Below are 27,797 nucleotides of genomic sequence, written 5' to 3' on the forward strand. Positions count from 1 at the left end.
GGACTGTTTCAGGATGTAGCACCCATTTGCCCAGTGGTACATTGCCTCTGGACAACATGTCCACACCCAGGTTCCATTTGCCCAGTACGTGAACTGCCCTTAACGAGAGAAGTTTCCTTCCCAAAGAAGGAGGCAACATGCTATCCTGTACAAGGAGGGTGACCTGAGACTACCTGTTGATATAGGCTAATACCGTCATGCAGTCCGATTGGTGATCTGAAACAGGCAGTGATCACATAACTCATAAAATATTTGAGGTAAATTATTTTTAATAGATTACCGAAATATTTAATAGTTAGCATGCACTCACAGGTTTTAAGGGCTATGACTGTAAAAAAAAAAAAAAAAAAAAATCCATGTCTGGTCACCAGTCAGTGCTCCAACAGGGTCTTTAGGAGAGACATAATCTCTATACACCATTAAACTGAGTTAAAAGAAGAGAATCTGAAGATTAAAAAAGACATATAGGTCCACCAAAAAAAAAAAAAAGGTAATAATTTATCCCTTAATGATCAACTCTCTGGGTGTGATGTTTGACCTTTTGACTTTTAGGCTAAATAATTCACAGTGATTTTTCAGAAACAATAATCAGGTGTAAATATTTAAAATTTTACATACAATTATGCTGCAGACGGGAGTCATACTAAGTCATCAGAACTTATTTATCTCTTCAGTCAAAACAGATGTGTCAATCCTGTTCAAGGACTCATTATCTGTGTACTGTTCTGTAATTGTGAAAAATGTAATATGATTTGATTATATAAAGCAGATCTGAATGCTATTGTTTAATTTAAAAACAATTTCCAGTGCACTGGTCAGTTTCTTCTCTGCTTTTCTCTCTCAAACACTTTCACATGCATAAAAGTATAGCTGTCAGGATCTTTTTTGTCTCTTTGTAGCTTCAGTTTCTTAAAGGACTGCTTATTAGCATTTGTTTTAGCAGAATCCATTAAACTGCAGTGTGAGTGTGTTTAAAGGTGAAAGTCTTTCTACACTTGCAGTTTTTCTCTCTCATCTGCTCTCAATTGATCATTTGCTACTAAATTCACACAAAATACATCTTTTGTTGATGTGAATGATTCAGATTGTTGTACTGAACTCATCTCTTGCTGAAATTGTTTCATGTGGTGATTCAGTGACTGATACGGCTGATGACGGTGATTTAGTTGGTCTGTGAGAAGCAGAGAAACACTGACTGAACCAAACAATGATTTTAACAGCTGAACACAATGGAGATACTTGATCAGGCCAAACATCTGTGGATCAAGAGGTTCAACAGACATGTATGAAAAAAAATGAGATGAGAGATGTTGTGATGAGAGATAAAGGTCAAACTAAGAGCAGAGTGGAATATAAACTGAGGAAATGATGAATGTTCACACATGTATTTTTGTGATCGTGTGACTGTGTTCAGTTGTCACCTCAGCTTCTCATTTCACACCCACATTTTTTTTTTCCATTAATGTGGTCAACATCTTTCCAGAACTTGTTAACTGTGTTTTTAGCAGAAGCACCTGCAGACATGATGAGGTTAATTTAGGTTGTCACATTTTAAAATACATTTTTAAGGTTTGACTGTGAATTTAATGAAAGTTTTCTCTCTCTTGATCATCCTTATTTTACTTTATTTTTGCAATAAAATGCATAGTAGTGTCTGTTGTATTTTCTAGTTAAAATAAATGAACAATTTAAAGTATAACAGAATGAAAAAATACAAATGCAGAGGAATTTATTTTAATGAAATAGAGGATGTCATTAGAAAGTATTGATTCTGTTGGCCACCCTTACCAAAAATAAGTATACTTTGTTTATTTTATTAAGTATACTTAAAGGAGAAGTCCACTTCCAGAACAACAGTTTACAGATAATGTACTCACCCCCTTGTCATCCAAGATGTTCATGTCTTTCTGTCTTCAGTCGTAAAGAAATTATGTTTTTTAAGGAAAACATTTCAGGATTTTTCTCCATATAATGGACTTGATTGGTGCCCTGATTTTGAACTTCCGAAATGTAGTTTAAATGCAGCTTCAAAGGGCTCTAAACAATCCCAGCCGAGGAAGAAGGGTCTTATCTAGCGAAACGATCGCTCATTTTTTTCTGAAAACAAAAATTTGTTTACTTTTTAAGCACAAAAGCTGGTGTAGCACAGGCTTTGGGATGCACATTCACGATTCAGATTCTGTTATTTTAACTCAGTTTAATGGTGTCTAGAGATTATGTCTCTCCTAAAGACCCTGTTGGAGCGCTGACTAGTGACCAGACAAGGAAAAACGTTTTTTTTTTTTTTTTTTTTCAGAGATAGGCCTTAAAACCTGTGAGAACTTTTTTTAAGTGCAGGCTAACTATTAAATATTTCTATAATCTGTTAAAAATATATATTTTCCTTAATTATTTTAAGGAAGTTATGTGACCATTGCCTGATTCAGATCAGCATCAACAGAAGCTGCTATGAAAACCTTAGTATTTGTGTGTTTGATCTGGAAATATCAACAGATATTCAATTTCCTCACTGAACCCTGATTAGATGTCCATCATAGTGAGGGTCATTAAAATCCTCTTTGTTTATATTCAGTACATGTCTATCTATATGAGGCACCACGTAGGATTTAAATCAAACTTTGCTCATCAGTGCATACATAACACACGTTCATATACACCTATACAATACTCACATATCCATGTTTACTATTAGATGTTCAAAATATATATATGAAATACACATGCACATTAATGTCAAATCCATACCAATATATCTTATGTTTAATGCACACTTGTAAATAACTTTCGTATACATGTAAACTTGACGCACGCATACACCTATAGACACTTGCTTATACATATAAACTCGATCCATGCATATACACCTAACAACACACAAACATACATATAAACTTGATGCGTGCATACACATCCACAAAACACAATAAATATTCAAAATTAAATTCAGATATGTATACAATTCTGATAAGAAAGACGCACGCTTTAGTTGCGTATATGTACATATATGCAAGTGATTTCATATGTGGATATGATTGAACTTTTCAGTGTAAACGGAAAGCATTACAGTGTAAAAGGAAGCAGCGGCAATTCCAGCGAATAAATGAATCCAAGAATAAATGTAGTGTTTAGAAATAATATAGTAGAAATTCATGCTCCAGTCCAGTAAGGGGTAGTTCAGCTGTTCACAACCCGTCAGTAAAAACCACAAAGAAGATGAAAACAAAAACAAAGCTGCATACATAAACTGCGTCCCAATTCAAAGACTGCTGCCTTTGGGGGACGGATCCTTCAGAGGATGCGGCCGACTTGGCCTACGAAGGACGCTTCTCTGGATTTCCTAATTGCTCCACCAGGGGCACATTCAAGCTCAAACCGGTGCACAACGTTTTGCTAGGGATATGTTTTCTGGAAATGGTGTGCAACGGGGTTTAAGATATGTTTTCTCTCGTTTGGTGGGTGTTTCAAAAATGTCAGGCCAATCATCAGCAACATGTATATAAACCACGCGGTATTAAAGAGATAGCTCGCACAATGGGTCAAAGTAAGTATAATTAACATCAAAATAATTTCACAAGAGCATGTATATTGTTTGCACATGTGTATTTACATATATTTATACACATTTACAAATATAAAAATATTTACAAATATAGATCTGGAACTTATTTAAGTCTGTCTAAATATCCTGTAGTAATTGCAATGTTTTCTGGTCCGTATCCTTTCCTTAGGAAGGTGTGCTAGAGACTATATATATATATATATATATATATATATTTATCTGTCATCCGAGGCTGTCTTTGCAATACATTGAGTTTAACTAAACGAACACACCTGCTAACTGTGGAGCGATTAAACTCTATCTGTCACGTGACATTTCATAGATCTTCGATCAGTTTTATATTCATATCAGGTTCAAAGCTGTAAGTTGTATTTGTAGTAAAATCATAGGAACCACAACAAGTACAACAGTTGTTGTAAGTTGTACTGTGATATTTTAAGTTAAAACCCGGGAAACATTAGCATGTTTTTACTGCATTAACTATAGTTGTACTGTGATATTTTAAGTTAAAACAGTGACACTTACCATGTTTTTACCACAGTAACTAGTTTTGCTGTGAAATTTGAAGTTAAAACACAGTAAACAGGACACCTACCATGTTTTTACTACAGTAACTGTAGTTGTACGGTGATATTTGAAGTTAAAACAGAGTAAACAGGACAATTACCATGTTTTTACCACAGTAACTGTAGTTGTACTGTGATATTTGAAGTTAAGACAGAGTAAACAAGACACTTACCATGTTTTTTCTACAGTAACTGTAGTTGCACTGTGATATTTGAGGTTAAAACAGAGTAAACAGGACAATTACCATGTTTTTACCATGGTAACTGTAGTTGTACTGTGATATTTGAAGTTAAAACTGAGTAAACAGGACATTTACCATGTTTTTGCTACAGTAACTGTAGTTTTGAGGTGGCAGTTTCAGTAAAAAAGTACAATAACCACAACACTTATTATGCTTTTACTGTAGTATCTTTAGTTTGACTGTGATATGTATAGTAATAGCACAGTGATCACCAAACTTACTATGGTTTTACCACTGTAATGCTAGTTTTGATGTGCTTTTATGACAGATACCACAGCAATCACTACACTTAGTATGCCATGCTTGTAACACCTTTTAATGTAAAAACAAAACAAAAAAAGTAAAAATTTAAAAAAGGTTATTTCTTAACCTCCTGCAGTATCAGTTTAGAACTTAAATATGGTGTTCACAGATCATTATTAACATTCTCTATATAATTGTCTTTTCTTTCCCTTTTTTTTATTTATTTATTTATATTTTTTTTAGCTGAGAAGACATAAAGGAAGCAGTGAGCCATGAGTTTAGAAACAGGGAAGACAGAAAGCTGCGGAGGGAGACATTTGCAGTGGTAGGTCTGTGTTAGTTTTACCCTTTTATCAAACATTCCTGCTGTTATAATTTGCACAGCATATATAACATGTTGTTTCTTAAACTTTTGCCTTGTCCAAATACTCGCAGTTGGAGTTTTTGCACTTGACCCTTTGACTAATTATATGAAGTATTTCCTGTATTTGGTAAGTGTTGAAGTGAACATGAAAACCACAAGTGTGTGTAGAACTTTTCATTACCTGACGGGACTCACGTACAGTGTGGTAAAAATGCACGTGTTTACACAGATTTATTTTTAGTTTCAACTTTGCATTTTAAAATAAACTTCTAAATGTCTGTTCAGTATCTCTCTATAACAGATGTCAATTTAATTTGTGGTGCTTCTAATTAAGTGCTAAAAAAGCAGTTGCAAATGATGTACAAAATAAATATACTTCTCTTTGCATAAAACGTGCAACACTTTGTTTTACTACCAAATTATTTGTAATATCTAATTATTATAATTATTATTCATTTTTAACTTACACTGGAACGGTTTCCGTGACCTCTCGCAAGATCTCACGATTTATTCCAAAACATGATGCACGATGGGATACGCTGAACCTCCTGAGCAGTGTTCAAAATGGTGTGAATTTAGTTTGCTTTAAGGGCACTGCAGTTTGGCATCATTAAGATCTGGAACAGTCTCGCGCACGCACTTCCTGTCGCATACATGTGCTATAAAGCGGCCAAGACATGTTGCATGTAATGTAATATTTCCTTTCTTTCTGTCTTACAGGGTTTCTTGCAGGTAATGCTGTCCTTCTCCATTATGCACAAGGCCCTCTTTAACTTTTTATCCCCTACACATACAGAAATGGCACCAGATCAATATTAAGACTTTGCAGTTTAGTTTTGTTGTTCTGTTTTTTTCAGAAGATGCAACTTTGTTTTAATTATAAGCTTATAATGAATACATTTTGACCTTCCAGCATCCCATATACTGTATAAAGAACCAGTAATAAAAACAATAGTTAAAAATAGTCTTTTTCGTATTGATAAAGCATTGTGTTCTCTTTTTAAAGCCTTATAAACTTTACTTGGTGTCTTCCTAATGGTTTTATAACAAAATTATATTTTTCATGATACTATTGTCAAATGTATATTTCTGCATTTGTATGTAGCAGGTGTTTCTTCCATTGTTCAGACAAGTAATGTTTATTTGGTGCTGTGCTGATTTTTATAGATTTTTATGGAGTTTTATAGACGATATGACACTTGTCATGCATGACTTCATGGTGTTATTCTGCCATATGTTTGGTATTATTTTTGATGTTAGTTTGAAACATTTACATGTGCTGTCAGTTTAAGTTTTTAAGAAAATGCATTTGTTTCCAGTGTTCTCTGAAAGACATACACTATATGTACTGTTTTGTTTTTGTTATTAGTTAACGTTTACAATTATAATTATCACTAACAATTTTAATTTGCTTTGCATTTAGTCACAATAAAAGTATTACAGTTAAAAATGTAATAATTGCTTGCCACACACACACACACACACACATATATATATATGTGTGTGTATGTATATACACTATGTTTGACATATCAGTAAATACTGGGAAATGCTTACAAAACTATGCTTTTCATTATGCTTTATTTACTTGTTTATTTATTAAGTTTTTATTCTTAGGGTTAAAATGGTAGAGAATTACAGAAACACAATAGTGAATATATTTATAACTTTAAAACAATGTAAATTACAGTGTAAATGTTAGAAGCACATTTGGTTAGTAAATGCACTTGTCTATGGTCAAAATAAATGAATAAAAGCTATTTATTGAATTTAATTAGATAAAACTATGGGTTAAGGCTGCATGGGATATAGCAAATTAATATTGCCCAATTTTTGTCAACAATAATGACTATAGGTGTAGACATTAATAAAACAGAATCTAATAGGTAGCTAATTTAATTATTGTTAACTGATTCTGTCCGGTCAGCCGAAAAATGGAAGAAATTTGTCATAAATGACCATTAATGGACAAGTAAGTGTGACGCCTCTGTTCAGCTGGGATGTCAGTGGCTGTGAAGTTCCCTTGTCACCCGCAGGACTCGCTGTGATTGGATTATCTTTTAACCCATATTAAACAGCGCATTATGTTACAAAAGTATGTTTTGCTGATGTTATCATGTTAGTAATATATTAAGTTCACAATGAAGTATTGCTGTGTTGACAGAAATTACTCCTTTAGCGAGATCCTAACCCTAACCCTAAGCATAACTTCAGTCAACTACAAATAAGAGTTTCCTGCTCCATCGACGGAATGACAGAGGCTTATGGGTAATGTATTTTAAAACATTTTATTAATTAAATTAAATAAATAATATCTTTAATGGAAAACTGGATATCTAAATATGTTCATTGTGCAAATCTCTATGACATATTTGAGAGGCAGGCTGAAAGTTGGTATTTTACTCTGAGCAATATTTTAAATGCCTTTTTAACAGCTTTCCATATATTTCTGAAAACTCTACCCAACATTATTTAATCAGCATAGCATAAGTAGTAATCATGCCGATTTTCTCTTTGATACATTAATCAGACTCTAATTTACAGTCATTTGAAATATGCATTTTTTGGCTCTTCCAGAGGGTGCTACTGGGCCCCTGGGGGTAGAAGGGCAGTAAAACCTACATACATGTGTTCTCCTCATCATGGGTAACAAACTGCATTGAGTTATATTTACATCTGACAGTTTTCACAGTCCACCATTTTCTATTCTTACATCATGCCTCATATAACTTTTGACAGGACATTGTGAGGCCATCTGATGAAACAGAACAATTTGAAAGAAATGCTTTAATAATAATAATAATAATAATAATAATAGATTATTTCTTAGATTTTTGAGGTAAACACCAATAAATATAATGGACTAAGCTGCAACAACTTGCCATTATCTATTCCCCACTGTTAAGCAGTAACAATTTATATGCCTCCAGCGTGACCATGCTCTGAAACACGTGTGCATACAGTCCAATAGAGAAGCGAGATGTCACAGGCGGGGTGACGTAGAGACTAGGAAGCTTAAAAGCTCGTGCGGTGCATGTAGCCGGCAACTTCTGTCTTTCAGCAAGCGCTCTGTGTGTGTGTCACTCTGTTTTTTGTGCTAGCTTGCACAGCTTTTATTTTAGAGTGTCACTATGTCCTACAAAGCATTCTTATGAATATAAGCAGCGGCATTTTAGACATTTTCGGGTGGCAATACACACAGTCTATTTGTCGTCTGTTTGGGAGCGAAGCATAGGAGTCAGTTCTCGAGGGAGCTGACTGCCAGCGTTTGCGTTCCCCGTGGCTCAGCTTCCGCTTCTGCCGAGGCAGGGCGGCGGCTGTGATCGTGGGGATCGCATATAGATCTATGGATAGGTTAGAGACGGGTCCGTCCTATCTCTGCCTTTCTCCCTAGATCTAGCGCTCTCTCTCTGGGTCAGAAGCCCGTGCACTCTAGCTGCGCATGCTTGCTTTTGGAAGGCTCTCTTCGAGGAGGGAGCCTTCGTGCGCTTCTCCGCGACGGCGGCCATGGGGATCGCAGCATAGATCTACGGACGGGTTAGAGACGGGTCCGCCCTCTCTCTGCCTTTCTCCTTAGATCTAGCACTGTCTCTCGGGGCTCGGAAGCCCGCGCTGCGGTTCTTCCCCCTCTGAGTGAGAGTTCGCGCTGCTGCGGCTATCTTTCTCCGAGGAGACTGATGCTGTCCACATATGAGCTAACTGCATATTAGATTGCTCGTTTTTACTTGTCCTCGCTTTAAAAAATAAATAAATAAATAACGGAAATGGGGATTCAAGCGATTTATGTGTGGTTTGTTCGGGAGCTGAGCATGTACAGTCTGCCATTGAGGGGGCAGGCTGTGTTGATTCATAAATGTGTTCATTCAAAAAAAGAGAAAAACAAAACAAAACCAAAATAAAAGCGACGTGCATCTTGAATGTTTAGCTCTTCTCCCATTGTTATTTAATTCTGAGGAATTAAATTTATTTACTGGACTCTCACCCTGTACTTTCGCTAAGTGTGTGGATGCTGCTGTGGCTTAGCTGTGGCTCCCAGGGCGTCTGCATACTGAAACTTATTGACATTTGTCGGTATTAGCTCATTCTGAGCATGGGCGGTTCTGCATCAAGATGTCATCCTCGCCCATATGAAAGAACTGGGGTTGTGACTGAACGCAGAGAAAAGTGTGCTTTCTCCATTACAGAGAACCACTTATCTAGGCGTGGTGTGGGATCGACCACGATGCAGGCATGCTCGGATCGAGTCATCCTCGCAGCAGTCAAGAGAGTGAAAGTAGGCACTCACTGTGAAACAGTTTCATAACTGCTGGGTCTGATGTCAGCTGTGATGTCAGCTGCTGTACATGAGACCCCTGCAGTGGTGTCTCAAGACAAAGGGTGTTCTCCCTGAGGGGAAACCTGCTTTGCATGATCAAGGTCAGGCGGCAATGCCTACGTGCCTTGGACATGAGGAGGAGACCTTGGTTCTTGTCTCAGGGCCCGGTGCTGGGAGCCCCTTGTCGCCGCGTATGCTAGCGACGGACGCGTCTCTCACCGGGTGGGACGCGTCTCTCACCACTCATGACCACCCCGCCCGCGGTCTGTGGAGCGGTCACCATCCAGTTTGGCACTTCAGCTGCCTGGAGATGCTGGCTGTGTTTCAGGTACTGAAACACTTTCACCCAGACCTATGAGACAGTATGTATAAGGAGAATCCTGACTCCTATGGTCCAGTACCTCTGACGGCAGGCCCTACTGGTGAAGGGCATGGTCCACCGCATTCTTCAGTGCCTGTCTCTTCTCGGTGCCCTCGGGAGATCAGCCTGCCAACCCTGCCGGTGCTCCAGGGCGCAGCGGTCTCCAGCGAGCCCACACCTCAGTCTTCCGCCCGGAAACGTAGCCTAGCTGGTGAGCTCACTACCCCTGTGAGGGTCTCTACGGCAGCTGGTTCGGCCGTCTCCTGCCGGTCATCCATTACAGGACACCGAACTAGCAGCTCAAACAACACCAGAGACCAGTCTCGAGAGACTGGTTCCCTTAGTAGATTATTTGGCAGCATGGAAACTACTGCCAAATGTATCTGCTTGGGTCCTGCGCACTGTACAGCGAGGCTATCGGATTCAATTTGGTGCTCTGCCACCACCTTTCAACGGGGTCTTCCCACTCTGGTGGGCCCTGAGCAGGGTCTAGTAATAGAACAGGAAGTAGACACTCTCTTAAGGAAGGCCATCGAGGTGGTCCCTCCTCACGACAGGGAGTCTGGGTTCTACAGCTGGTACTTCATTGTTCTGAAGAAGGAGGGGGAGGTTGCATTCAGATCTGAAGGACGCATACCTCCACATATCCATCCTTCAACACAGGAAGTTCCTGAGGTTCGCATTGGGGGCGAAGCGTACCAGTGTCGGGTTCTTCCATCCAGCCTTGCACTCTCACTCCGCACTTTTACCAAGTGTGTGGATGAGCTCTGGCTTCTCTGGACTCCAGGGCATCCGTATACTGGTCTATATCAAAAATTGTTGATAATAGATCGTTTCAGAGCTTTGGGGGTTTAACATCGAGATGTCGTTCTCGCTCATATGAAAGTGTTGGGGTTGAGACTGAACGCCAAGAAAAGTGTGCTTTCTCCATTACAGAGAACCACTTATCTGGGCGTGGTGTGGGATTTGACCACGATGCAGGCACGTCTGTCACCTGCTCAGATTGAGTCAATCCTCACTGCAGTTGAGAGAGTGAGAAAAGGCCGGTCACTCACTGTAAAGCAGTTTCAACAACTGCTGGGTCTGATGGCAGCTGTGTCCAAACAGAGGGGAAACCCGTTTCACGCATCAAGGTCACACGGTGATACCTACGTGCCTTGGACATGTGGAGAAAATCTTGGTTCCTGTCTCAGGGCCTGGTGCTAGGAGCTCCTTGTTGCCGCGTACGCTAGTGACAGATGCGTCTCTCACCGGTTGGGGAGCGGTCATGGATGGCCACCCTGCCCATGGTCTGTGGAGTGACCACCGTCTCACTTGGCATATCACTGCCTGGAGATGCTGGCCATGTTTCAGGCTAGAAAACTGAAACACTTCCTCCCAGACCATGTGCTGGTGCGCACCGACAGCACAGTGGTGGTCTACTACATCAACCACCAGGGAGGTCTGTGTTCGCGCCCCTTGTACAAGCTGGCGCACCAGATCCTTGTGTGGTCCCAGGACAAACTCCTCTCACTGAGAGCAGCTCATATTCCTGGGCATCTCAACTTGGGAGCAGAATTGGGGGCACACCTCATAGCTCCCAGTCTCTCAACTGAGGTTGTTAAGACCATCCTCCAATCCAGAGCTCCCTCCTCGAGGAAACTGTATGGCCTGAAGTGGAAACCTTTCACTTCATGGTGTGGAGACTGAAGGATTACAAATTTAAGAATCTGTTTAAAATATGCTGATCCTATGCATATTTCAAAAGAAGACGACTTTTTGATGACTGCAGTGCCAAGCAGCGAGTATCTGAATAAAGAGAAACTTCTGCTTCAAGATATCCAAAAACGTCTCCTGGTCTCTAAGAAAAAAATTCACAACAAGACCAACAGCAGGACTCAGTTAACTGCCCAGTTGGTTCAGTGCTGGGGTTTCTGCAGGATCGGTTCTCCACAGGGTTAGCCCACTCCACCCTGAAAGTCTACGTGGCGGTTATTTCGGCCTACCACGCCCCTCTGGGTGGCTCCTCAGTGGGTAGGAACCCCCTCGTTACACGTTTCCTCCACGGTGCGCTGAGGCCTAGGCCACTGGCCAGGTGTAGCTTTGCTAAGTGTGGTCGGGATGCTATTTCATAGCCTCAAGTCCTCTGACCCTCCCTTCTTGGGGGCCAAGGCTCTCTTCGCTTAAGTTGGCTTCAGAATGGTTCTTTTGGTTCTTTCCTGGACTTGTGCCACTCCTGGCTCTTTTTCTATCGCCCTAGCTGTGCTCTTCCACACTAGGCAGGGATTTGAAGTCTGGTGGCGTGGGCATCTCGAATAATAATTATGATAATTAGATATTACAAATAATTTGGTAGTAAAACAAAGTGTTGCACGTTTTATGTAAAGAGAAGTATATTTATTTTGTACATCATTTGCAATTTGTAATGCCACGCCAGCAGAGGGAGCCCTTGCTCATGGACTGTCTGTTACTGCTCCCTCTGCTGCCTCTTTGATTACTTCCTGTTTAGTGGCCATATAAGGAGGCCTAAACCAAACAGGCCCCTGCAAAGTATTGTTTTGCCTGTGCGGACTCTACCAAGCATTTTTCCTGATTTCATTGCCTTGTTTTGTTATTTCCATGGTTTTGTTTCGGTCTAGTTTCATTGCCACAGTTTTGCCTAGTTTCATAGCCTTGTTCATTTGTCACTTTGGACTGCTCTCTCTTGGATTTTGATCTTCTGCCTGCTTATTTGGATTTTGCTTTTGTCTTGCCTACATATTACTGTTTGTTTGGAGATCGACCCTGCCTGTCTCGACTACGCTGTGTTTAATAATGCCCGCATCTAGATCTACACGCTTCCTTGGAGTCCCATTACAGAATACTTCACCTACCAAAGATCCAGCGGCATTTAGTACACAGATAACCATGGATTCAGCATCATGCCTCTTCTGTCTCCGCCAAGGTAACCAACCCATTGAAGACTATGTTGTTGACTTCTGTGAACTGTGTTATTTGGTGAATTTTAATGACGTGGTGCTTAAGGACATTTTCCGCAACGGATTAAACAATCCGATTCGTTCTGGCCTACCCGGAGGGAAAAATCCCTGGTCTTAGGAACAGTACATTGACTTTGCCCTCCGGTTGGCTGGATCACCATTTACTGTGGGGGTAGCTGATGAGGAACCCTGCTATCCCCCAGTATTAGTCAAACCTGTGAATTTTTCCATCATATCTGGGATTATTCAAGTCACGTCAGAGCCCTATCATGCCATGCCTGCCAAGCCAAAGCCTGCTCAAGTCACATCCACCAAGCCAAAGTCTGCTCACGTCATGTCTACCAAGTCACAGTTTACTCACGTCACGTCTTCTGCTCCAAGGCCTGCTCACACCATGCCTGCCGCTCCAGGGCCTGCTCACGTCATGGCCGCCCTTCCAGAGTCTGCACCTGTCATGGCTGCCATCCCAGAGCCAGTCCACAAGATGGCCGCCACCCCAGAGCCTGTCCACAAGATGGCCGCCATTCCCAAGCCTGTCCACAAGATGGCCGCCATCCCCAAGCCTGTCCACAAGATGGCCGCCATCCCCAAGCCTGTTCACGAGATGGCCGGCCCATGTGAGTCCCCGTCCAAGATGGCTGCCACGCCTGAGCCTCATCAGTACAAAAGAAAATCATCTCATCTGAATTTCATCCCATGTCTGCCACACCCAAAACAAATCAAGTGATGGCTGATCCTCTGGTATCAAGTTACAGCTGTAGTTCTTGAATCAAGCCAAGTCACAGCTGTTCTCCATGAGTCAAGCCAAGATACAGCTGTTCTCCATGAGTCAAGCCAAGACACAGCTGTTGTTCTCCATGAGTCAAGCCAAGATTCAGCTGTTCCCCATGAGTCAAGCCAAGTCACAGCTGTTCCCCATGAGTCAAGCCAAGTCACAGCTGTTCCCCATGAGTCAAGCCAAGTCACAGCTGTTCCCCATGAGTCAAGCCAAGTCACAGCTGTTCACCATGAGTCAAGTCATGTTACAGCTGTTGTTCCTGAGTCAAGCCAAGTTACTGCTGTTGTTCCTGAGTCACGTCAAGTCACAGCTGACCTTTATGAGCCAAGTCAAGTCACAGCAGGTCTTCACGAGCCAGGTCAAGACACAGCTGTTCTTCATGAGTCAAGTCAAGTCACGGCAGACCTGCCTGAGTCAAGTCAAGTCACGACAGACCTTCCTGAATCAAGTCAAGAAACAGCTGCACTCCTAATGGAGCCTCTTCATGACATGGCTGCTAGTATAGAGCCTCGCCAAGCCACGGCCATAATGTCAGAACCTAGCCAGGTCCCGTCTGACTTCCAAAGCCACGTCACGTTTCAACTGATCCTCTAAAGCCTCTGAAGTGGGAGTAAGCCTGATCCTGCTCTGCCTGTTCTGCCTGTCCCAGCATGGCTCCCTGCTCTGCCTGCTCAGTCTTCCCCGCCATGGCTTCCTGCTCTGCCTGCTCTACCTGCCCCGCCATGGCTGCCTGCTCTCCCTGCTCCACCATGGGTCCAGGCTCCTCCGAATCAAACATGGTGGACTTCTGCTCCAAGGTTCCACTGTCTGCTACTGCTCCACGGCTCAGGTCCTCCAAGGTTTCACTGTCTACCACTGTTCCATGGCCCAGTTCCTCCAAGGTCCCATTGTCTGGCACAGCTCCACGGTCCAGGTCCTCCAAGGTTCCACTGTCTGCCACAGCTTCACGGCCCTGGTCCTCCAAGGTTCTTCTGTCTGCTACTGTTCCATGGCCCAGGTCCTCCAGTGCTTCACTGTCTGTCCCTGCTCCACGATCCAGGGCTCTTTTTGGACTGCTCTCTCTTGGATTTTGACCTTTTGCCTGCTTATTTGGATTTTGCTTTTGTCTTGCCTATTACTGTTTATTTGGATATCTACCCTGCCTGTCTCGACTATGCTGTGTTTAATAAAGCTCACATCTGGATCTACACGCTTCCCTGGAGTCCTGTTACACAACTGCTTTTTTATCACTTAATTAGAAGCACCACAAATTAAATTGACATCTGTTATAGGGACTAATGCACAGACATTTAGCAGGTTTATTTTAAAATCCAAAGTTGAAACTAACAATAAATCGGTGTAAACACCCACATTTTTACCACACTATAAGTGTGTCCTGTCAGGTAATGAAAAGTTCTACACACACTTCTGGTTTTCATGTTCATTTCAACACTTGGGCCAAATACAGGAAACACATCATATAATTGTGTGATGATGCTCTTATGGCATATTTATATGTGTTTGTTGGATTAACTGTATGTTACTTTTTCCTGCCCAGGGACTACAGATGAAATTTAGCTTGTAGCTAATTCTGGTAAGGCTGAGGGCCATGCACTGTCCCTGTTAAATAAACAAATAAATAAAAAAATAATTAGTCAAGGGGTCAAGTGCAAAAACTGCAAGTGTGAGTATTTGGACAAGGCAAAGGTTTAAGAAACAACATGTTATATATGCTGTGCAAATTATAACAGCAGGAATGTTTGATAAAAGAGTAAAACTAACACAGACCTACCACTGCAAATGTCTCCCTCCGCAGCTTTCTGTCTTCTCTGTTTCTAAACTCACAGCTCACTGCTTCCTTTATGTCTTCTCAGCAAAAAACAAAAAAACAATTATATAGAGAATGTTAATAATGATCTGTGAACAACATATTTAAGTTCTAAACTGATATGAATGAACTGCAGGAGATTAAGAAATTTTTTTTTTTTTTTACATTACAAGGTATTACAAGCATGGCATACTAAGTCAAGTCAAGTCAAGTCACCTTTATTTATATACCGCCTTTAACAATACAGAATTGTGACAAGGCGGCTGTACAGTATTAAATAGGAAACAGTACATCAACAATGCAAAAGGCAACAGTAAACACTCACTTTTTAGGTAAAGGTAGTTAATCAAAAACAATAAAATAAAATGCAATATTGTGTTAAGAGAAAGTGTCCCCAACTAAGCAAGCCAGAGGCGACAGCTGCAAGGAACCAAAACTCCATCAGTGACAAATGGAGAAAAAAACCTTGGGAGAAACCAGGCTCAGTCGGGGGGCCAATTCTCCTCTGGCCAAAGTTCCCGTGGTCTTGTGCTGACAGCCGTCTAGGTGATGTGGTCTTCACTGTGGATCCGTCTCTGGGGCTCATCTAGTTGATGTGGACTCCGCTGACATTCAGGGCTGTAGAGGTCGTCTCTAGGTGCTGATCCACCATCTGGGCTGTGTTAGGACTGGATCCGGAGGACTGCAGTGACCATCTGATCTGGATACGGACTGGATCTGGTGGTTAATGTGACCTCGGAATAAGAGAGAAACAGACTAATATTAGCGTAGATGCCATTCTTCTGACGATGCACTGAGTACATCGGGTGTTATGGGAAGTGTTCCCGGTTCCGGTTGACCTAATTAGTGCAGCCTAACAATCCTTTAACGGATTTGAATTATAAGAATATGTTGATTTGTTATGTGTAAGCAAGGTTAAAGAGATGGGACTAAGTGTAGTGATTACTGTGGTATCTGTCATAAAAGCACATCAAAACTAGCATTACAGTGGTAAAATGTGGTGTGACCAATGATGGCATGAGAAAAATTCTACTGAGAGACAGTGAGCTAACACTAGCCAAAGTAATTGAATTGTGTCAAATCCACGAGCTGACTGATCAGCACACAAGGACTCTGGCAGTGCCTAAAAGCAACACTTATGTAGACAGCGTGTATCACAAGACAAAAGTTAAAATGTCAAAAAGATCTCCTCAAAAGACTGAACTAATTTGCACAGTGCAAATCAATGGACACTCTGTAGATTTTAAAGTAGACACAGGTGCTAAATGCAATGTGATTTCTGAAGCTTTGTTCACAAAAATAAAAAAATGGCTTGAATTTTAACCTCTCATTCTATGTGGTAAAGAGAAATGTGCAACCATTGATAGGACTACCGGACTGTTTACAAATGAAACTGGTCTCGTTCAACAAAGACATTCACCATGTGTCAACAGATGAAGATCCAAGTTTCGCAAACCAGATTCATTCAGAATATTCAGACCTTTTCCAGGATGAGATCGGTAAACTTCCAGTAAAATATCCAATGAAACTGGACCCAGCAGTGCACCCACTTGTAAAACCTGCACGCAAAATCCCGGCAGCCATGGTTGAAGCAGAACTACAAAGAATGGTCAGTAAGGGCGTTCTTATTCCAGTCTCGGAGCCCACTGAATGGGTACCCGTCAAAGGTAGCAATGCACAAAAAGAATTCAGAAGAGATAAGAATATGCATCGACCCAATGTATCTGGCCGATACTCTTTCACGTGCCCCAATGAAGAACACAAAGAGATTCAAGCCAGTGAAAAGACTCAGTTTGAGGTAATGTCTGTAGAACGCATCTCATCATGAAGGCTTGTCGAGTTAAAAGAGCAGACAGCCACAGATCCAACACTGCAGCAGCTGGCATAATACACCAGGGCTGGCCAGATCGGCAGGCAAAGCTGCCTCTCCAACTCCGACAGTATTACCCATAGAGAGATGAACTGGCAACAAAGGATGGGCTTGTGATGAAGGGCCAAATAGCTGTGATTCCCAAGTCACTGCAGAAAGAATATACCACCATTCTTCATAGAGGACATCCTGGAGTAGAATCAACAAAACGCAGAGCACGAGGTGTAGTGTTCTGGCCTTCATTGAACAAGGACATCGAGGAGAGATGCACTTCATGCTCTGTCTGTAATAGTATGAAACAGCACCAACAGAAAGAAACATTAAGACAGCATGATACTCCAGAGCTTCCCTGGTCAGTCGTTGCGACTGATCTATTCGAATGGAATGGCCAACACTGTCTTGTTCTGGTCGACTCGTACTCAGGATGGTTCGAGGTAGATCGTCTTCACAATCTAACATCAATTGCCGTGATTACAAAACTAAAGAGACACTTTTCAGTATATGGCAGTCCCCAAAAAGTGATCTCAGACAACGGAACACAGTTTTCCAGTCAACAATTCAGGAACTTAAATACCTGGGACGCAAATACCTGGGACTTCATACATGTAACAAGCAGCCCAGAATATCCGCAATCTAATGGATTAGCAGAACGAGTGGTGCGAAGTGCAAAAGAGTTGATGGAAAAATCAAAGCGAGATGGGACAGACATCTCTCTTGATTTACTCAATTTGAGAAACGTCCCTTGTGATGGAATTCTCGGATCACCAGCGGAAAGACTCATGTCAAGACAAACGAGGTCAATCCTTCCAGTCGACAAAAAGTTGCTAGTCCCTTATTCCAAAAGACACGTCAAGGTCACAAAATGACTTGAACACAAGCGTTATTAACAGAAGGTGTATTACAACAAAACCAGCAAACCTCTCCATCCCCTGCTGAAAGGTGAAGTGGTCAGGTTACAAATACCTCAGGGTTACAATAAAGTGGGAACTATCAAAGGCATCTGCAAGAGCCAAGATCGTGCAAAGTGGAATCAGAGGGGAGGGATTATAGAAGGAATCGAAGACACATCTTACCTGTCCCTGAAACTTTGCCACCCCAAAATGTTGAGTACAACCCTGCAGATCACACTCAAGTTTGTACGGCAAGACAAGACCAAACATCTCTTTCTGACAACTCAAGTATACAGAAGACGTCACCTAACACTAAAGCAGCATCAGCCACCACAGTGCCTACCAAAGAACCAGAAAAAAAGCTTTATGTAACTCGATCAGGCATAATCTCAAGACCAAACCCAAAGTATGTTTAGTTAAGCTGTTTAGAGCAGGTTAAGCATTTGTGTGAAACCAATAACTTGTCAGGAGTGAACGCTCTACGTTTCATTTGTTCGTAAAATGATAAAGTTAAAGTATTAACAGCCTATTCAGTTATACACACTTTGATTTTGAGTTAATGTGGATATTTGTTATTATTATTTGACAAGAGACTACTAAAGAAAGGGGATGTAGAACATTGATTACATGTTCTTAGTTATGTGAATCGCATTTGTACTAGACACGTATCAGAATGTCAGTAGAAGCCCGGATGTGTATGGGAGTATGTTGTATACAATAGCCTGTGATAAACAGAAAGTTTCTCAGTAAAGTGTTAAAGTCATTCAAACCCGAATCATATTTGTCATCATTCATCACATGGTTATCAATAAAATAAATACCTTCATGTAATGTCCCTTTGGGCTCATGAAACCAAAAACAGTTAGTGAGTCTATTTAAGTATATACTTAGATTACCGCTGTCAAGGTAGAGAGAACAATTAACTTTAATGTCAGATTGAACTTCATCACATCCAACTGTTTGCACTTTACACAAAGAATATTCGACAAGATACAGATACAAAAGGGCAACCAGTTCCCGGTTGAAAGTGGGCAGAGAGTTGTGACTCAGTCTCTCTGGGAAAAAGCACTTGGCGTGTATGCAGCCTTACCATTCAAATAGCACCCTTGAAAAGGTTGCAGCCCAACGGACGAGTGTAATCCACTTATTAAATGTAATGTCCGCCATTATTGGAAAAAAAAAAAAAAATTACCAGTTCTAGTGTAGTCATGGTGTAAATATCAGTCCCAGTACAGTCTCTTTTATAGCCCTCCCTGTAATGAATAAGAGTCCTTACCTCGCTTTCACAAAAAAGGGAGAAGGAAAAAGAACAATAATTATAGTTCTTGCCTGTATTTGTTAATGAAAACTATATCCTACTAGCCACAGAAGAAAGCTTTAACATCTGCATCTGACAGCATAGCCTGATTAATCCAGCGGCGGCCTCCTCTCCGTGTCTGCCATTGGATGGTTGTTGTTGCAGCAGGAACTGAATTCTCTGTGACACAAGTTGTTTACCGTTGTTCAAGCCGGATAGTACAAGCCGGGTTTGTTGTGTTCAATAAAAGTAATTTACGCAACTGTAACAGCGTTAACCGTCCATTCTATTAATAGTATAGAATAGAATGAAACATGGTGGCAGTGGTGCTTTGTTTTTTGAAGAAGAGCACAGAGATTTAACAGACACCATGCGAGACAACGGCTGACTAGTATGGTCGAGAGAGCGGAGAGTTCAGGCGCAGCGCGGATGGAAAACTCATTGGGACTGAGACCGCCACCAAACCTTTGCTTGGACTCAACTAATCTGGCGAAATCATGGAAAACGTGGAAAGAAGAGTTCACACTGTATAAGGATCTTACTTTGGCGGATGCCGGCAAAGACGTGAAACTGAAAGTTTTCAGCTATCTCATTGGGGAGACGGGAAAAGAGCTTTGCGAGACCCTAATCCCTTCCTCGTCACCAGATCGGACTGTAGACTGATTGATAAGTGCTTTGGATGATCATTGTAGTCCAAAAGTGAACGAGACAGTTGAAAGGTACCGTTTTTTTGTCAGGAATCAGTTTTCCTTTGACAAATATGTAACAAAATATGTATTGACAAAATATGTAACGGACTTAAGAATGCTCGCCAGTACGTGCAATTTCGGCCAGATCAAAGACTCTCTGATCCACGATAGAATTGTTTGCGGCATAACCCGCTCTGTTTTGAGAGAGAGACTTTTAAGAGAGCAGGATTTGATGTTGGAAAAATGTGTGCAAATCTGTAGAGCAACAGAGTTGTCAAGAGAAAACAACAGAACAATTGAAGGGTGAGTGGCAGAGGAGGTGCTTGCAGTAAAACATGCATTGCGAAAAGATGATGGTAACCCCGGTGAAAAAACCAGCATATGCTGGTAGGTATGTTTTGATGCTGGAATGCTGGTTAGGTAGGTTTTGATGCTGGTTTAAGCTGGACCTTTGCTGGTTTATGATGGTCCTTAGCTGGTTTAAGCTAGTCCTTTGCTGGTTTATGCTGGTCATGTTGCTGGTCAAGGACTAGCATGAACCTACCTACCTACCTAACCAGCATCCCAGCATCAAAATATACCTACCAGCATATGCTGTTTTTTTTTTTTTCTTACCAGGGAAGAGCACAGTAAACTGCAAGTTTTGTGGAAAAGTACATGAAAGAAATAAAAAGTGTGGAAAAGACAATCACAATGCTGCAATGTGCAAAACTAAAAAGCAGAAAGAAAAGACAGTGCATACCGTCACAGAGTCAGATAAGGAAAGTTATGAAGACATCTTGTGTGTAACAGTAGAAACAGTGAACACTGTGACGGAGGATAAACGGAGACCACCCTCAAAACTTTTTGCTGCCGTGCTCTTAGGAAAAGAACAGGTGAAGTTTCAGTTAGATTGTGGAACATAATTCCTGTTAACCTGCTAAACCCAGCCACACAAATTGAAAAGACAGAGAAAGTGCTGTACAATAAAAATGTACAATATGATGTGCAATAAAAGCACACTACAGCCACTGTGAAAATGTAAAGTCAAACTGCGAAACCCTAGAAACAAGAAATTGTACAGAGTAGAATTCATGGTTGTTGATGAGGGGTCTGCAGTGCCACTATTGGGCAGCAGGGCAGTACAAGCTATGAACCTGGTGAAAGTCCAGTATGAAAACATCATGGCTCTGGACAGTATTGTCACAGAGGAGACTGTGAAAGTAGAAATGTGGTGTATGGATAATATCAAAAAAGACTATGCTGATGTATTCCAGGGAGATGGATGTTTGGAAGGTGCGTATAGGATGGAAGCAGACCCAAAAGTAACTCCAGTGAAAGTTCCAAAGAGAAGAGTTCCCGTCGGAATGGTGGCACCACTAAAAGCAGAGCTGAGTGATCTTCAACAAAGAGGAATCATCACACCAGTAGACTGTAGCACAGAGTGGATCAGCAGTCTTGTAATTGTCAGAAAGCCATCAGGAAATCTTAGAATATGCATAGACCCAAGACCACTCAACAGGGCTCTGAAAAGATGTCATTTCCCATTGCCGACAATAGATGACATTCTACCAGATCTATCTAGAGCAAAAGTCTTCACTGTGTGTGATCTAAAAAATGGATTTTGGCCTGTGACTCTGGATGAGGAGTCAAGTTACATGACCACATTCACCACACCGTATGGCAGATACAGATGGCTGAGGATGCCAATAGGCATCAGTCCCACGCCAGAGGTGTTTCAGAGAAAACTCAGTCAAGCTTTGGAAGGATTACAAGGTATCTATGTCATCGCCGATGACATCCTCATCACTGGAGAGGGTGAAACCTTGGAAAAAGCAAACCAGGACCATGACGACAAACTGAGAGCATTGTTGAACAGATGTAGAGAAAAGAACATCAAACTGAATGCAGAAAAGTTTCAACTGAGAAGAAGTGAGGTTCCTTACATCGGGCATTTACGTACTGCAGACGGGCTCAGAGTTGACCCTGAAAAGGTACGAGCAGTCAGGGACATGCCACGTCCAGTAGATGTCAAAGCTGTCCAAAGATTTCTGGGCATGATAAACTATCTCTCAAAATTTTGTGATCACCTATCAGATGGCTGTGAGATTCTGAGGCAACTAACTCATAAAGATATGTGGGAATGGTCAGATGTGCATGAGCAAGCATTCACAAAGCTCAAAGACGCCATCACCAAAGCTCCGATCCTCAAATATTATAATCCAGAAGAAACACTGACACTTCAGTGTGACGTATCGGAGACTGGGTTAGGAGCTGCTTTACTGCAGAAGGGGGTGCCAGTTGCTTATGGAAGCAGGGCATTGACTCCAACAGAAAGGGGTTATGCCCAAATAGAAAAGGAATGCTTAGCCATCGTCTTTGGGATGGAAAAGTTCCATCAGTATACGTACGGGTGGAAAGTCACTGTTCATTCCAACCATAAGCCACTGGAAAATATAATAAGGAAACCCCTGCTGAATACCCAAAAACGGCTGCAAAGAATGTTACTTAGACTGCAGAGATATGACATCGAGGTCACGTACATCCCGGGGAAGGACATGTTGCTTGCTGACACACTGAGCCGCTCATACTTACCTGAACATGCATCAGAGGACTCAGTAGAAATGGAAATTGAGAGCATAAACATGGTCCATCACATACATATAGCAGAAGAAAAACTCAAGGCCATCAGAGAGGAAACAAGTACAGACAGGAAACTGCAGTCACTGATTAAAGTAATCCAAGAAGATTGGCCAATGAACAAGAAAGACTTACCGAGTGACGTTGCACATTACCACTCCTTCCAGGAAGAACTGAGTACACAAAGTAGAGCTGTCTTCAGAGGAGAGAGAGTAGTAATCCCTGACAAACTCAGAATTGAGATTGTTCAGCACATTCACTCTTCACATTTGGGGATAGAGGGATGCCTAAGAAGGGCTAGAGAATGTGTTTATTGGCTGGGCATGAATGATCAGATAAAGACTTTTGTAGAAAAGTGTGACATCTGCAGGTCTATGGACGTAAAACAGCCGAAGGAGACTCTGTGGGCACATGAATTACCTAGCAAGCCATGGTCTAAGGTAGGAACCGACATATTCACTGTAGACAATAGAAGCTACCTAATCACCATCGATAACCTCTTTAATTTTTGGGAGCTGGACTGTTTACCTGACACAAAATCAACCACTGTCTATAAGTTGAAAACCCATTTTGCAAGACACAGCATCCCAGATGTTGTTGTTTCAGATAACGGCCCACGATACATATCAGAAGAGTTCAAAAGGTCAAAAAAAAATCAGCAGTAAGGACTGCAGAAAGACTGCTGAAAAAGGCAAAAACTGATGGGAAGGATCCTTACCTCGCCATGCTTGATCAGAGAAACACACCATCACAAGGGATCAAACAAGCCCAGTGCAGAGGTTGTTCAGTAGGAGAACCAGTACTCTGATGCCCATGCACGACAACCTGTTACAACCAAAAGGTAGTTCACACACAACAGTGACGGATTGAAAACAGAAAACGGCAAGCTGCATACTCCAACAGACATGCAAAGGATCTAGGCACTCTACAACAGGGAGACAGAGTCCGTGTCCAGCCAGGGGAGCATAACAAAACTTGGACAAAAGTGACAGTTGTGAAACCCGTGGACCACAGATCTTATGATATCTAGCTTGACTCGGGAAACATTCTGAGGAGAAACCGGCGACACCTCAGGAAAGACAGAGTCACAACTGCAGAAAAGTTGTGAAATAGGCCGGCAGATGGAAATAGGGACCCAATGACAGGCTCAAACCCAATCAAAGACACTCCTGTTGATGCTGTTACAAAGCCTGGAAGAAAAGTGATTAGACCCCACTACCTTAAAGACTGTATTCAGTAATCCATGAAAATATACCTCCATTCCCCTTTGGGAAATCTAGGAAAAGGGTTTAGTTCTATAGTTCTTTAGTTCACCTGCAGTTAGGGTGCAGGTCTTAGTTCCAATTGAAGAAAAAAAAAAAAAAAAAAAAAAAAAAAGGGGGGATGTTAAATAAAGATGACACTTTATTTTGTGAAGAGTTTATTAAAAACATTACAGATACAGACTTGCTGAAATTACAATAATGGTAAGACGATAAGAACTTGTGGAATTTTTAGTTAATACACTGTAAATTTGAATGTATACATGCTGTCTTGCATTGCATTTCTAAGTGATCAAATTGTTATTAATGTTTTAAGTTATTTTGGGAAAAATAAATAAATAAATAAAAGAGAAAGGATGTTGGGATGGTTGTTGTTACAGCACGAACTGAATTGTCTGTGACACAAGTTGTTTACCGTTGTTCAAGCCAGATAGTACAAGCCGGATTTGTTGTGTTCAATAAAAGTAATTCACGCAACTGCAACAGCATTAACCATCCATTGATACCAAGTTCCTGTAGTGTCGGCAGGGCATCCGTCAGCGTAGAGAAAGATTTGTCGCCGGTATCCAAGCTGATCTTCAGTTGTGCCGGGTGAAAGCTCCGTGCAGTAATGCCCTTCTTCTTAATTTGTCGGATCACATCTCGCACATGAGCCCTTCTTCTCTGTAGTTCAGGAGAGTAGTCATTGTTGAAATAGATTCGCTTATTGTTATACATGACTTGTTTTTGTAGCCATGCCTGGCATAGGATCGCTTTTTTCACTGGATAATCCATGAATTTTACCACTATAGACCTGGGTGGTTCCGTGTCTTTTGGCTTGGGAGCCAAAGCTCTGTGAGCCCTTTCGATTTTTATATCAACATCAGGAAGAGAGTTTAAAGTTGAAGTGAGAAGGTATTTCACAAATTTAACCGGATTCTTCCCTTCTTTGCTGTTTTCGGCACTTGGTAGATTCTTAAGTTATTCCGTCTTGGCCTGTTTTGCAGATCATCACACCTGGCGGATAATTCCACCTCGCGTTGCAGCAGGTATCAAATCGCCCTCCCGTGTCACATTACGGAATCCTCGTTGTTGCTGATGCGTTCCTTGACCTCTACGATACGCGTTTCCAGCTTTGTTATTTGATCTTTCAATTCTTCGACCGAAGTTTCTAATCTTGTCAGCGATTCTTTCGTTCCAATGTGACCCTGTTGATTTTCCTTTTGCAGTTGTTTAAGTTCACCAACCAGATCTGTAATGGCTGATTTGGTGCTAGCCCACGTCTGTATAGGGCTTAGCGACCATATCCTTTCATCTCTCTCTCTCAAACTGTCGTGTTTTGTCCCAGACTTGGCATATCTGCTAGACGAGTTCATCTTTATGTTGCAAAAGATGTTTATTTACCGTGTATAAGTTATTATTTTAGCTGGTTTAAAATAACTTTGCGGAGACCTCGTTTTCCGATGTATATTCAATCATGGCGTTACAGGATGTCCCCGACACAATATTTCATGGTAACAAATGGAGAACATTATCTTGACCACATTAGGAAAACATTACAAGCTAAAAATGTTTTACGTTCTGGGAATGTTTTCAGTGGCAAGTTTTATTTTAGTTCTTCTTTATTTTAGTATTTTAGTATTTAGTTTAGTTACATCACACTAGATGTGGACTTACATTGCTTAGATGTAAAATTTTGGTTGAAAGTGAAAACCCAACTTTTGTTTGATGTCAAGCTCCAGCGTCATTAAATAACTCCAAAAACAGCATTACCAGCTTCACTTATTATAAACCAGATTATTCTGTCATACATTTACACAAGTTCTTATTGAAATTAACAGAGATTTAGATGTTGGTGTCTGTTTAAAAGTAATAGTTTGGTTTACTTTAGTTGGGTAATTTGACTTTTGTCTCAGTGTTTCTCTTTAACTGCTGTAACTATGTTTGTTATAGTAAAAGCAGCAAGAGAAAATCTGATCAGATGATATTAGCTGCTTGTGGATGTTAACATAACCATCATATAGCAATGAAATCAACTGATCTCATTTAGAGTTCAATCCATGCAATTAATTTCATATTAGAGACTGCAGAAATGCATTACAACAATAAAAGATCCAGTGGTGTTTTAAATCTGTATTTATGCATGTAATTTCTAAAACGCATTATTCACAAACCACTTGAAACTCTTGAATGCTTAGACACCAAGAATCAGTGTATGAATCTTAACAGTGGTGAGATGCTTCATGCCGCAATGAATTCTGGGAGCCCGGGATGAGATTTGTATAATGCACCCAGAATACACTGCAGCATGAAGTGTGTCTCCATTGTTGAGATTCATACACTGATTGTTAATGTTTGTGTGAAAAGCAAATGAGTGTTTTTTTTTTTAATCCTTCAAATGATCTGATTAAAATTATGCTGAAATTCAGTCTGTAGAAGCATTGCATTGCTGTAATAAAAAACTAACAACATACATTAGACTGAATGAAAACATAACTACATGATTATATCTGAACTATCAACCACTTGCCAACTTGATGACACCTTCTCTTGCTGTTTTTGCTATAACAAACATAGCTACAGCAGCAAGACAAAACCAGTCAGTATCTGGTGTGACCACCATTTGCCTCACGCAGTGCAACACATCTCCTTTGCATAGAGTTGATCAGGTTGTTGATTGTGGCCTGTGGAGTGTTGGTCCACTCCTCTTCAGTGGCTGTGCGAAGTTGCTGGATATTGGCAGGAACTGGAACACGCTGTCGTATACGTCGATCCAGAGCATCCCAAACATGCTCAATGTGACATGTCCGGTGAGTATGCTGGCCATGCAAGAACTGGGATGTGTTCAGCTTCCAGGAATTGTGTACAGATCCTTGCAACATGGGGCCGTGTTTTATCATGCTGCAACATGAGGTGATGGTCGTGGATGAATGGCACAACAATGGGCCTCAGGATCTTGCCATGGTATCTCTGTACATTCAAAATGCCATCAATAAAATGCATTTGTGTTCGTTTTCCATAAAATATGCCAGCCCATACTATAACCCCACCGCCACCACAGCCACTTGATCCACAACGTTGACATCAGCAAACCGCTCACCCACACCATGCCATACACGCTGTCTGCCATCTGCCCTGTACAGTGAAAACCAGAATTTATCCATGAAGAGAACACTTCTCCAAAGTGAAAGATGTTGTAAACTTTTTCTTAGAAAGCAGGAGACGTTTGGATATCTTGAAGCAGAAGTTTCTCTTTATTCAGAAACTAGCTGTGCGTTGCTGCAGTCATCAATAGTCGTCTGACAAAAGCTCATCACAGAAGAGTATGTAGGTTTCAAGGGGGAGGAGTACATAGAGGTGGTATCAATCTAAACAAAGCATGCAAATGCAGTACAGGAAATCAGCCCAGTAAAAGATTGTTTCTCTTTATTCAGAAACTAGCTGTGCGTCGCTGCAGTCATCAATAGTCGTCTGACAAAAGCTCATCACAGAAGAGTATGTAGGTTTCAAGGGGGAGGAGTACATAGAGGTGGTATCAATCTAAACAAAGCATGCAAAGGCAGTACAGGAAATCAGCCCAGTAAAAGATTTGGTAACACTTTCTATGAAGCCCCTATTTATAATACATTATAATGGAATTTCTAAGGCATTATAATAATGCATAATGCATTATAAAAAACCTTTTAATATGATAATTATATCATCTCATGAATAATCATAATAATTATGATACATCATAATACTTGAGTATCTGAGGTTATAACTTTTAAGATTATGATTATTTATAACACAATGGACAGCATGTAAAATCTATTTAATTTATAATGGACTATATCATATTACATTTATTTTTTACATTATGTTACATTTTATTTGGATGGTCCCCCTAGTCTATTGACAATAAGCAATTTTCCAACTAACACTCCTTAGTGTGGTTCAGAACCACGTTCCTGGAGGCCTTGTCTTCCATGTCTCTGTAATCAAACACACCTGATTCAG

The sequence above is a fragment of the Labeo rohita genome, unplaced genomic scaffold (assembly GCF_022985175.1).
Source record: "Labeo rohita strain BAU-BD-2019 unplaced genomic scaffold, IGBB_LRoh.1.0 scaffold_46, whole genome shotgun sequence".
In the NCBI taxonomy this organism is placed as follows: Eukaryota; Metazoa; Chordata; class Actinopteri; order Cypriniformes; family Cyprinidae; genus Labeo; species Labeo rohita.